At 40.1% G+C, this 10,899-nt stretch overlaps 1 protein-coding gene and 1 pseudogene across 4 annotated transcripts in view; both read right to left on the reverse strand.

Annotated features, from left to right (window-relative positions):
- Window positions 1–908, reverse strand: part of ZNF280C (zinc finger protein 280C) — a 74,469-nt gene extending 73,561 nt beyond the window's left edge. For 2 of the 4 annotated variants that reach the window (XM_036017011.1, XM_028522588.2), the window contains exon 1: window positions 794–897. The gene's annotated coding sequence lies outside the window, so the exon portion shown is untranslated. Of the gene's footprint in view, window positions 1–793 lie in introns of all 4 variants that reach the window. The other 2 variants (XM_028522589.2, XM_036017009.1) reach the window with 2 other exon arrangements.
- A 3,362-nt stretch (window positions 909–4,270) lies between these two features.
- LOC114505459 lies at window positions 4,271–4,874 on the reverse strand (annotated as a pseudogene).
- Between the last annotated feature and the right edge of the window lie 6,025 nt (window positions 4,875–10,899).

The raw sequence follows: 10,899 nt of genomic DNA on the forward strand, positions 1-10,899 counted from the left end.
TAAAACTTGAGATAAGTCAAGAGGAACTCCCTCCGTGTCTAGAGAAGGATAAAGCCTGAGAATAAGATATTTTTTTCCATTAAGTAAGACCTGCAAAGCTCACTGTTAAAAAAACTGTGTATCGAACTCCACGTTTTCTTCTCAAGGCTCTTCTCCTCCAGACAATAACGGAATGGAGCACGATTTCTATAACGGAGGAGCGAAGTCCCTTTGGCAAGAACAAGGATTTGAGCACTTTACAACCAGTAACCTGGGTCGGGGGAGCCTGGACCTAAACGATGGGCCCAAAGGCCCCTGAATCCTGAAAGTTCGGAACCTTCCCTGGTTTCTTTGCCTACGACTTTAGAGACTTGGGGATAGGCGGGTGTCGCCAAACGTCGACATCAGAAGTATAAAAGACCAAAGGGAGTTGCCTCCAAAAAGAAAAGACAAAACCTGTCATCGGACAGATGCACAGGTCCCATGAGCTGAGGTGGCAGTGGCGGCGGCCCGCGCGACCACGGCCTGAGCTGCCCGCCAAACCCTGCCGCCGAGCAGCTACCTTCCTTAGATCCCTCCCCCGCCAGGAATGGCGCAAGATGGTGGCCCACCCGGCACCGCGCCACTTCGCCGTCCCCTCCCCCTCGCCCCTGGCGATCCAGGCGACTCACGCCGGAATTCAGACCCTCAAGACTCCCGCTGCCTTCCTCAGCGCTAGGCCGCTGTTGCCGCCCTCAGGGCAAGGCGGTCACCGCCACAAGCGACAGCCTCCGCCAGCTCCCCTGAGGCGCAGGCGGGCGTGGGGGACACGTACCGCGAACAGAACCGGTCGGCCAAACTGGGACTTGAAGGAGGAGGAGAAAGAGGAGGAGTACAAAAATACCGAGCGGCGGCCAAAGAAAAGCAGCAGCCTCGGTGACTCCAGGCGTGGAATGATCGACTCAGACCTCGGTGGAGGTATATAGCTAAGCGCGCTGCCTCATGGGTAGGGGACCGCGCCTCCACCACCCCCATCCGGCCCACTGCACATCCGGGTTTCTTTTCTAACGGATGACGGAGGGCGTGCGCGGACATGTGCAGGGCCTCACAAATTCTCGAAGGCAGCGGCAATTTGGCTGTGCACTGTGGTTGGTGGGCCGCAGTCTGCGAGCCCTGGAGAAGGCGGGACGCTGAAGCCGAAATCTTTCTCAACCCTCTTGTCAACCAGGGTTGCAGTTCCAAAATTCGGGCTGCACCCAGTATCTCAGCACATGAAAATGTGAATTTTGGATCCTCCCTGTGTGTAATGGGGAGAGGCAACAATTTTAAACATACTATAACTGGGAGTTGAAGACCTAAACTAGATGAATAAAAGGAATAAAAATCAGGTTATTTAAATGATTAATTTCACTAAATTTGTTTTAAACTGGTGGGTTTGCTTGCACGTTATTCCTATCATATAGATGTCTATAATAGTTATTAGAATGTTAAGGAAAAATATGTTTACAAGAAAAATATTTGCCAAGATACTGCTTGCACAAACATTTTCTAAGGATTAAATTTGAATGGTAAAGAAAGTTTCTTCTCACAATTTTCCTTACAAGTTCTGTGGCAGTAGTGGTCATTCTCTCAACAGTTACCTAGACTTAAAACCTTGCCATAATATTCCTTGACACACATGCAAGTTTAGTGAGTCACTGAATCCTACCAATATTATTTGAGCTAGTTTTTTCTTTCTCATCTGAACTTTCTTTTGCTACTGGCCTTGAAAATAAGCTTTACAAGAAAAGACAGTGAGTAATCAAAATAACAAACATGGAAAGTTAAAAGTTGCAAAATCTTGGAGCATTTATAGATAACTCCCCACTTCTGGGCAGGCTGATAAGAAAGACCAGAGCTTGCTTTCTCCTTTGTTGTCAGTGTAGTCTAGAGACTATAAAGTTGCAACACACTCCCTCTTCCTCTCTCTTAAGCCAGTCCAGAGCTGTTTGGATCCCCTCCTTTCCCAGTGCCCCTTGAGTAATAAATTTATTTCAGATTTTCTGGGTGTATGGAGTGTCAAGAGCCTCCACATTAAAACTAAAATCAGGAGGGGGGAGAGTCAACTATGCCTCAGTGGGATGACTAGAAAACACTTATAAACTAACTCAAATTTCTAAATCAATTCATTCTTTTTTTCATGAAAAAAATATAATGGCCAAGAAGACCTGAAAACTCTTGTCAGTAAATGTGCTTCTAAAAAATCCCCAATATTTTATTTGGTTCTTTTGACTAACTCACCATGTGCCTCTTTTTTTTTTTTTTGACTACCATTAAATCGGGATTTACTCTTACATAGCTTTTCTGGGAAATTTTTAAAATTAAGATAAATCCACATAAAACAACCATTTTAAAGTGTAAAATACAGTGGTTTCTAATATATTCACATCATTGTGTAAAATCATCACCACTATCTAACTCCAGAACATTTTCATCATACCCGAAAAGAACTCCCATACTTGTTCATAGCTACTCCCAATTTCCTCCTACCCGCATCCCCTAGAAACCTTTAATCAATTTTATTTTTCCACAGACTTGCCTCTTTTGGACATTCCATATAAGGGAAATCATACAATATATAGTTTTTTGCATTTTGTTTTTTGCATCTGGCTTCTTTCATTTAGCATGTTTTAGAGGTAGATTTATTTGTGTGGTAGCATGAATCACTAATTCATTCCTTTTTATGGCTGCATAATATTCCATTGTATAGCTATACCATTTTTTAAATGCATTCTTCAATTGATGGATATTTGGGTCATTTCCACTTTTTGGCTATTATAAACAATGCAGCTATGAATGTTGGTGTATGATTTTTTTGAATTGCATTATGAAGATATAGTTCACATACCATACAATTCACCCATTTTAAGTGTATAGTTCAATGTTTTTTAGTATAATCACAGGTATGTGTGCCCACCATCACAGTCAACTTAAGAACATTTTCTTTTTTTAAGATTTTATTTATTTTAGAGAGAGGGGAAGGGAAGGAGAAAGAGAGGGAAATATCAATGTGTGGTAGCATCTCTTGCACTCCCTACTGGGGATAGGGGACCTGGCCCACAACCCAGGCCTGTGCTCTGACTGGGAATCGAACTGGCAACCCTTTGTTTCACAGCCTGAGCTCAATCCACTGAGCTACACCAGTCAGGGCAAGAACATTTTCATTACTCCAAAAAGAAACCATATATACATTAACCACCATGCCCCTTCCTGCCCCAGCATATCCTCCCGCCCTAGACTACCACTAGTCTACTTTCTGTCTCTATAAATTTCCCTGTTCTCAATACTTCATATAAATGGAATTATATAATATGCCATCTCTTGTTACTGGCTTCTTTTTTTTTTTTTTTTGCATAATGTTTTCAAGGCTCATCCATGTTGTATTTTATTCCTTTTTATAACCAAATGATATTTCATTGCATGGATATACCAGAATTATTTATCCATTTGTCAGTATATAAAATAAATAATAAACATATGAAAACTATTATTAAAGGTGAGTCAATGAAAATCTAGGAAGGCTGAAAGAGTTGTCCAATATCACACAAGGGACAAGAGAAAAATGGCAGGACGAGTACTAAAACCTAGGTTTCCTTGTTCCCAGTCTAATTTGTATGCAATGGCTGGCATTAAAATTTTCCTGTTCTGTTTCTCACCCCATCAAAAACAAAGATACCAAGTAGTATATCTGATAAAGTTACCAAAATTTATATGCAATAGTCTGGCATTAAAATTTTCTTGTTGTTTCTCACCACATAAAACCCCCCCACAAAGATGTCAAGTAGTACATCTGATAGAGTAACCTAAGTTCCTGGGAATGTATGTTTATTCTGAGTGGGCCTTCTAGAGGAACTGTCCCCACAGAACACTTTAAAGAATGGAAGAAACTGAATACAGGAAAGACAGGAGAGGTATTTCTATGGACACTTGATATGTAGTAATAACTACAACTGTGGCTAAAAAAAATATGTAGCACTTATTGTGTATGAAGCACTGTTCTCAGTACTTTATAAATACTGATTATTTTCATACAGATTTATCAGGAAATCATTATGTTTATCATCCCCATCTACAGATGTCAGAGATAGTAAGTACTTTGCAGTCACACAACACAAGTGATAAAGCCAGGGTTTGAACCCAGGCATTTTGGTTCTGGCATCTGGATTAGCCATTATAGTCTTTTTTCTCTTTAGATTTTCAGTAAATATGTTTTTTTTTAATGTTTCCAATGAGTTTAATGAAACCGTGCAGATGCCAAACTAGGGAGCCAGGAACACAGCCCAGAGGTCTCATGGAAGCTCTACCACACGGGCATGGGGAACCGTTCGCCTAATGCCAACAGCAAGGGAGGGGATGCCCACTGGCATCTCAGACCTAAGACACTCCTTGGGGGGTGGGGTGGGGGATATTCATTGTACCCCCAGAGCAGGAGCAAGATGGCCACCTTCACTCCTGAACATAAATTCTTGTGAAGACCACGTCATTGGCACCAAACGACAGTATCAGCTCGTTGTTGGCCAGCTCGCGGGGCCAGTGGGTTTTGGGGCCATCCTCCTCGAGGAGAGTTTGTGTGCAGTGGATCTTGTTTTCATTCTCCCAAGTGGCCAAACTCCTGCACTTGCATCCATCCACAGTCTCCTCCGCAAAGCCTTCTCCGACCCTGAAGTTGACCTTGGTGGTGCCCACCATGGTGGATGTCTTGATGTAGACAGATCAAGACAGTCCTGGAGGATCTCCATGTGAGGCTTGGGTGCTGCCTCCATGGCCACCTTCTGCAGTATGGTGTTCACACCCAGGGCCTTGAGGAGCTCTTCAAAGTTCTCATTGCTGTGCATCTTCCAGGTGATGGTGAAGTTAGGCATAGTGGCAGCAGTAGTTGTGGTGGCTGCGGCTGGTGCATTCAGAGCTGCACAGCCAAGACTGCCTTCAGTAAATATATGTTACATGAGTGAATAAATGTATACATAGTATGAAAAACTTAGATCAAAGATCCTTTGGGAAATATTTAATGACAAGGGGTATCAAACAATGCTGGCTTCATGTAGAATAAGTACAATAGAGTAAATAGTAGAATGAATCTCCCATTAAGACAAAGTCACTCTTGTCATACATTTTTGTGGAATTAACAGGTTTAGTCACCTACATCTCTAAAATTCCAGTTAGGACCTTTCTATGTTTCTCACATTTCTGGTTAAACCACTTTAGCAGTAGAGGGCTCTTGACTAAATCTCAAGGATAATTCACCCACATATATAATTTCTAGGTAAAGAGAGTTTTCATATTCCTCTGGTAACTGCATGCAGAGATTGACAGCCCTTCAGAATTGAAAGGTATAAATGTTTGTAATCAGTACTTTGCATTATGCTATATTTTAGAGGGGGGCACAAAGAAGTATACAAAATAAATCCTTCTCTTATTGCATTAACATCTAATTGGCAGCTTAGGCTCATCACCCCAGACATGATTAGTGAGCAGTTCACAAACCTGCATAATCAAGTACACTAGCTTCGTGTGGTTCAGATTTTCAAGTGCAGTGACAGTTCAGAGAAAAAGGAAATTAGAGTAGACGGAAGCAGATATGTGAGACCTGGTCTTAAGATGAGTTTAGACTAATCAGGGTCTTGAAGAATGAATACAACTTGATAAGGCAAAAAAGAGACACTTTATGTAAGAGTGGAAACATGAAGGAAAGAAAATGGGGAGACAAAAATGAGAAAAATGCTTTTCTGAAACAATAAAGGGACCAGTTTAATTAGAGCAGATGTTGTAAATTAGGGACATTGAGTTTGGGTATTCATTCATGAAGCAAATGCTTACTGAACACAATGTCAGGTGTTGACAATATTGAGATAAATGGGACACAATCCTTGCCTTCAAGTTGCTTTCATTCAAATGATAGGAACAGGTTCCTAAATATATAAGTACTGTGATAGAGGTATACTTCAAGTGGGCTCCTGACTCAGCTTGGGTATGTCAAAGGAGGCTTCATGAGGGAAGTGATAGCTGAGTTTAAATGACTGGCAGTCAACCAATCAAAAATGGGGTGGCCAGAGGGAGTGTCAGCTAGAAAACCATGGGGAAAAACTATAGGGGTAAAAGCATGTAGCAGCCATGGCAATACCCTATTCAGATCTTTCTATGAGAGAACCTGCTGCAGAGATCATTGATGACTGACAGACTCTAGCTATATAACCTTTGAATCTATTGCAGTGTTCCCACCTGGCCATGCTTCCCCCTGGGGAACTCTCAGACAATGACTAGGCATGGAAGATTACTAGTACCAGACTATTATTGTGGGATTCTTCTAATGGACAATTTTTGCTTGGGTATCCCCAATCACCCTTGTCCAAGACTTTCTTAGAACTGCACTTCAGTAAGATGCTCTTCCTACTCAATCCTCCTTTCACAAGTGTCAGACCATGGTTTCTAAGTTATTCCCACCTATTTTTGCTTCTTCCTCCTTTACCTTCTATAGGTGGTTCTCCCATGAAATATTTGGCATGTCTAATTCCATCTTAACATCTGCTTCTCCAAGAAACTCTACTGAAACAAAGCAGCAAAATATATGCAGGAAAGCAAGAAACTGTGCAAGATTACTTGTAAGGACCAGTGGTAGATGGAGGTGGACTGAGGACACTGAATGACTTTACCAGGAACTTGGATTTAAAACCTGTGGACATAGGAGCCATTGAAGATTCTGCTGGAAGAATGAAGTGCATATTTGTGATTCAGTTTAATCTGTCTGAACTTGAAAAAGAAGAGAGACTTAAGAGTTAAGACTAGATGCAGGGAGATCAATTAGGATGCTTCAGTGGTAGTTTTGAAAGGAATAACACAGGCAGTGACAATAGGAAGGAAGGGTAGAAGATGGATTTAATTAATATTTAGAAATAAAATGGGGGGGGCGGGATTGGTGATTACCTTGCTGTGGTGATTAAATGTGAAGGATAAGGCTCAGTTCTCTATCCTGGGTTTTTAGGTAGAGAATATGGGAAGAATAGTTTGTTTTTAGTTGTATTTAGAACATGTTTAGGTTGTTTGCCCTATGGGTCATCTATGAGACATTGAGACATGTAGTGTGTTGTCATATATGGAAGTCTATAGCTAAAGGAATAATTCTGAGTTGAAGACAAAAATTTTGGAGTAGGATAGTGTATGTGTATAAACTCACCTGAAGTAATGTGTTAAGTGAGAAGAAGAATAAGCTGAAGATGGTTATAGAAGTGACAGCATTTTGTATCAAAATATGTTATAAATATTCCTTAAAATATATCCAATGGAATTTGAATTCAATTGAGGTCTGATATTTACCACCATCCATTAAAAAATACCAGAAGTCCCAGCCATTCCATTTCTAGACATCCAAGACCAATGAGTATATATATCCGTTATGTGATATGTATAAGAATATTTACAGTATTTTATACATAATAAGGAAAACCTAGAGAAAAACTAATTGTCCATCAGCAGTAGAATGGACAAATAAATAATGGTACATACATAGCTATGGTTCTCAGAATCTTTTTATATTCTTAAAAATTACTGAGACCCAAAGCAATTATGGATTCAATGCAATTCCTATCAAAATAGCAATGGCATGTTTCACAAAACTAGAACAAATAATCCAAAAATTTGTATAAAAACATAAAAGACCCCAAATGGAGAACAATCTTGAGAAACAAGGACAAAGTGGGAGGTATCACACTATCTGATATCAAGCTATACTACAGGGTTATACTAATTAAAAAAGCATGATACTGACATAAAAACAGACACATAGATTAGTGGAACTGAATAGAGAGCCCAGAAATAAAACAATGCCTATATAGTCTGTTAATCCATGACAAAAAAAGGGAGAACATACAATGCAGCAAGACAATCCAACTAATACATGGTGTTGGGAAAATTGGACAGATACATGCAAACAAATAAAACTAGACCACCTTGTACACAATACAAGAATTAATTCAAATGGAATAAAGACTTAAATTTCCTGGCCAGTGTGTCTCAGTTGCTTGAGCATTGTCCTGTAAAGCAAAAGGTCATTGGTTAAATTCTTGGTCAGGGCAAATTCTTGGGTTGTGACTTCATCCCTGGTTGGGGAGCATGTGAGAAGCAACTGATTGATGTTTCTCTCACACATCAATGTTTCTCTCCCTCTCTTTCACTCTCCCTTCCCCTCTCTCTAAAAATAAATAAATATTTAAATGTAATACCCGACACCATAAAATTCCTAGAAGAAAACATAGGCAATAAACTCTCTGACATGTAGCAAGGTGGAGGCTTGCAGACCAGGTGGGTGAGGTGGTGGCTGGTGGATCTGGCAGTCTACCATTCATGTGTGGATAAATTGGGAGGAACAACTAGGGAGTGAGACAGACTGCACAACCCAGAGTCCCAGCATGGGACAAGAAAGCCTCAAAACCTATGGCTGTAAGAACTGGTGGGGTTGTGGTAGTGGGAGAAACTGCCAGTCTCACAGGAGAGGCCATTGGAGTCCTAGGGAGTCATGGGGCCCTAGAACATACACAAACCCACCCACATGGGAATCAGCACCAGAGGGCACAATTTGCTTGTGGGTAGCAGGGGAAGTGACTGAAAGCAGGGTGAGAGCCAAGCAAGTGGCACTGTTCCCTCTCTGACTGCCCCCCCACATACACAACAGTACCACAACACAGTGAAGTGGGTTGCCCCACTCTCGTGAATACGTAAGGCTCCACCCCTTACAATGTAACAGGTTTGCTGAGGCAAAGAAATAGACCCCAAATGAAAGAACACATCAAAACTCCAGAAAAAGAACTAAGCAACAAGGAGATAGACAACCTATCTGATGCAGTGTTCAAAACACTGGCAATCAGGATGCTCACAGAAATGGTTGACTATGGTTGCAAAACAAAGGAAAAAGTGAAAAGCTATGCAAACTGAAATAAAGAAAAATATTCACAGAACCAAAAGTGAAGGGAAGGAAAGAGGGACCCAAGTCAATGGTTTGGACCAGAAGGAAGAAACAAATATTCAACCAGAACAGAATGAAGAAATAAGAATTCAAAAAAAAAATGAGTAGAGGCTTAGGAATTTCCAGGACAACTTTAAACATTTGAATCATAGAGGTGCCAGAAGAAGAGGAAGAGCAAGAAATTGAAAATTTATTTGAAAAAATAATGAAGGAAAACTTCCCCAATCTGGCCAAAGAAATAGACTTCCAGGAAGTCCAGGAAGCTCAGAGAGTCCCAAAGAAGTTGGACCCAAGGAAGCACACATTGAGGCACATCATAATTACATTACACAAGATTAAAGATAAGGGGAGAATCTTAAAAGCAGCAAGAGAAAAGGAGACAGTTACCTACAGAGGAGTTCCCACATGACTTTCTGCTGATTTCTCAAAAGAAACCTTACATGCAAGAAGGGGCTGGAAAGGAGTATTCAAAGTGATGAAAAGGAAGGACCTACAACCAAGATTACTCTATCCAGCAAAGCTATGATTTAGAATGGAAGGGCAGATAAAGTGCTTCCCAGATAAGGTCAAGTTAAAGGAGTTCATCATCACCAAACCATTATTATATGAAATGTTAAAGGGACTTATGTAAGAAAACAAAGATCGAAACTATGAACAGTAAAATGACAGTAAACTCAGAACTATCAACAACTGAACCTAAAACAAAAACAAAGACAAACTAAGCAAACAACTAGAATAGGGACAGAATCACAGAAATGGAGATCACATGGAGGGTTATTGGCAGGGAAGGGTGGGAATGGGGAAAAAGGTACAGGTAATAGGTAGCATATATGGTAGGTAGAAAATAGACAGGGGAAGGTTAAGAATAGTACAGGAAATGTAGAAGCCAAAGAACTTATATGTATGACTCATGGACATGAACTAAGGGGGGGGTGCGGGTGGGAGGAGGTATGCAGGGCAGAGGGGAATAAAGAGGGAAAATGAGACAACCATAATAGCATAATCAATAAAATATATTTTTAAAAGTGCAAGGTTAATTTAACTCCAAGAAATCAATCAATGTAATTCACCATATTAACAAAATAAAGGAGAGAGCCCATTCAATCATTCTGAGAGATGCAGAAAAAGCTTGTGACAAAATTCAATATCCATTCCTGATAAAAAAAATTTCCAGAGAATTAGGAATAATAAAAAAAAAACTTCTGGAAGTGAATAAAGGTCATCTATAAACACAGAGAGCTAGCATCATAATTAATGGAGAAAGATTGAATTGATATTTCCTAAGATAGGAGCAAGGCAAGGTTGCCACTATTACCACTTCTATTCAACATAGTACTGAAGTTTTAACCCATTGCAAAAAGGAAAGAAAAAAAAAAAAGAAACTGTAGGCATTAAGATAAAAGAGGTAAAACTATCCCTATTTGTAACGATATAGGTATTAATGTAGAAAATCCCAGAGAAATAAGAAAACAAATATTAGAACCATTAAGTGAATTTAGCAAGGTTACAGGATGCCGGCTTAATATACAAAATCAACTGTATACTAAGAACAAACAATTGGAAAATGAAACTCCAAAAATAATTCTACTTACAATAGCATTAAAATTTAAAATATTTACAAAAGCCCTGGCTGGTGTGGCTCAGTGGATTGAGAGCTGGCCTGCAAACCAAAGGGTCACTGGTTTGATTCCCAGTCAGGGCACAAGTCTGCATTGTGGGCCAGGTCCCCAGTAGAGGGCTCGTGAGGGGCAACCACACATTGATGTTTCTCTCCCTCTTTTTCCTTCCTTTCCTTCTCTAAAAATAAGTAAATGAAACCTTAACAAAAAAGAAAGATTGAAAATCAGCTTTTAAAAATTACTAATAAATTTGATTAAATTCTTCTATATGGAAACTACAAAACAAAGCTGAGAGAAGTTAAAGAATACCTAAATATGGAGATACAC

This window comes from Phyllostomus discolor, chromosome X (genome assembly GCF_004126475.2).
Source record: "Phyllostomus discolor isolate MPI-MPIP mPhyDis1 chromosome X, mPhyDis1.pri.v3, whole genome shotgun sequence".
NCBI lineage: Eukaryota > Metazoa > Chordata > Mammalia > Chiroptera > Phyllostomidae > Phyllostomus > Phyllostomus discolor.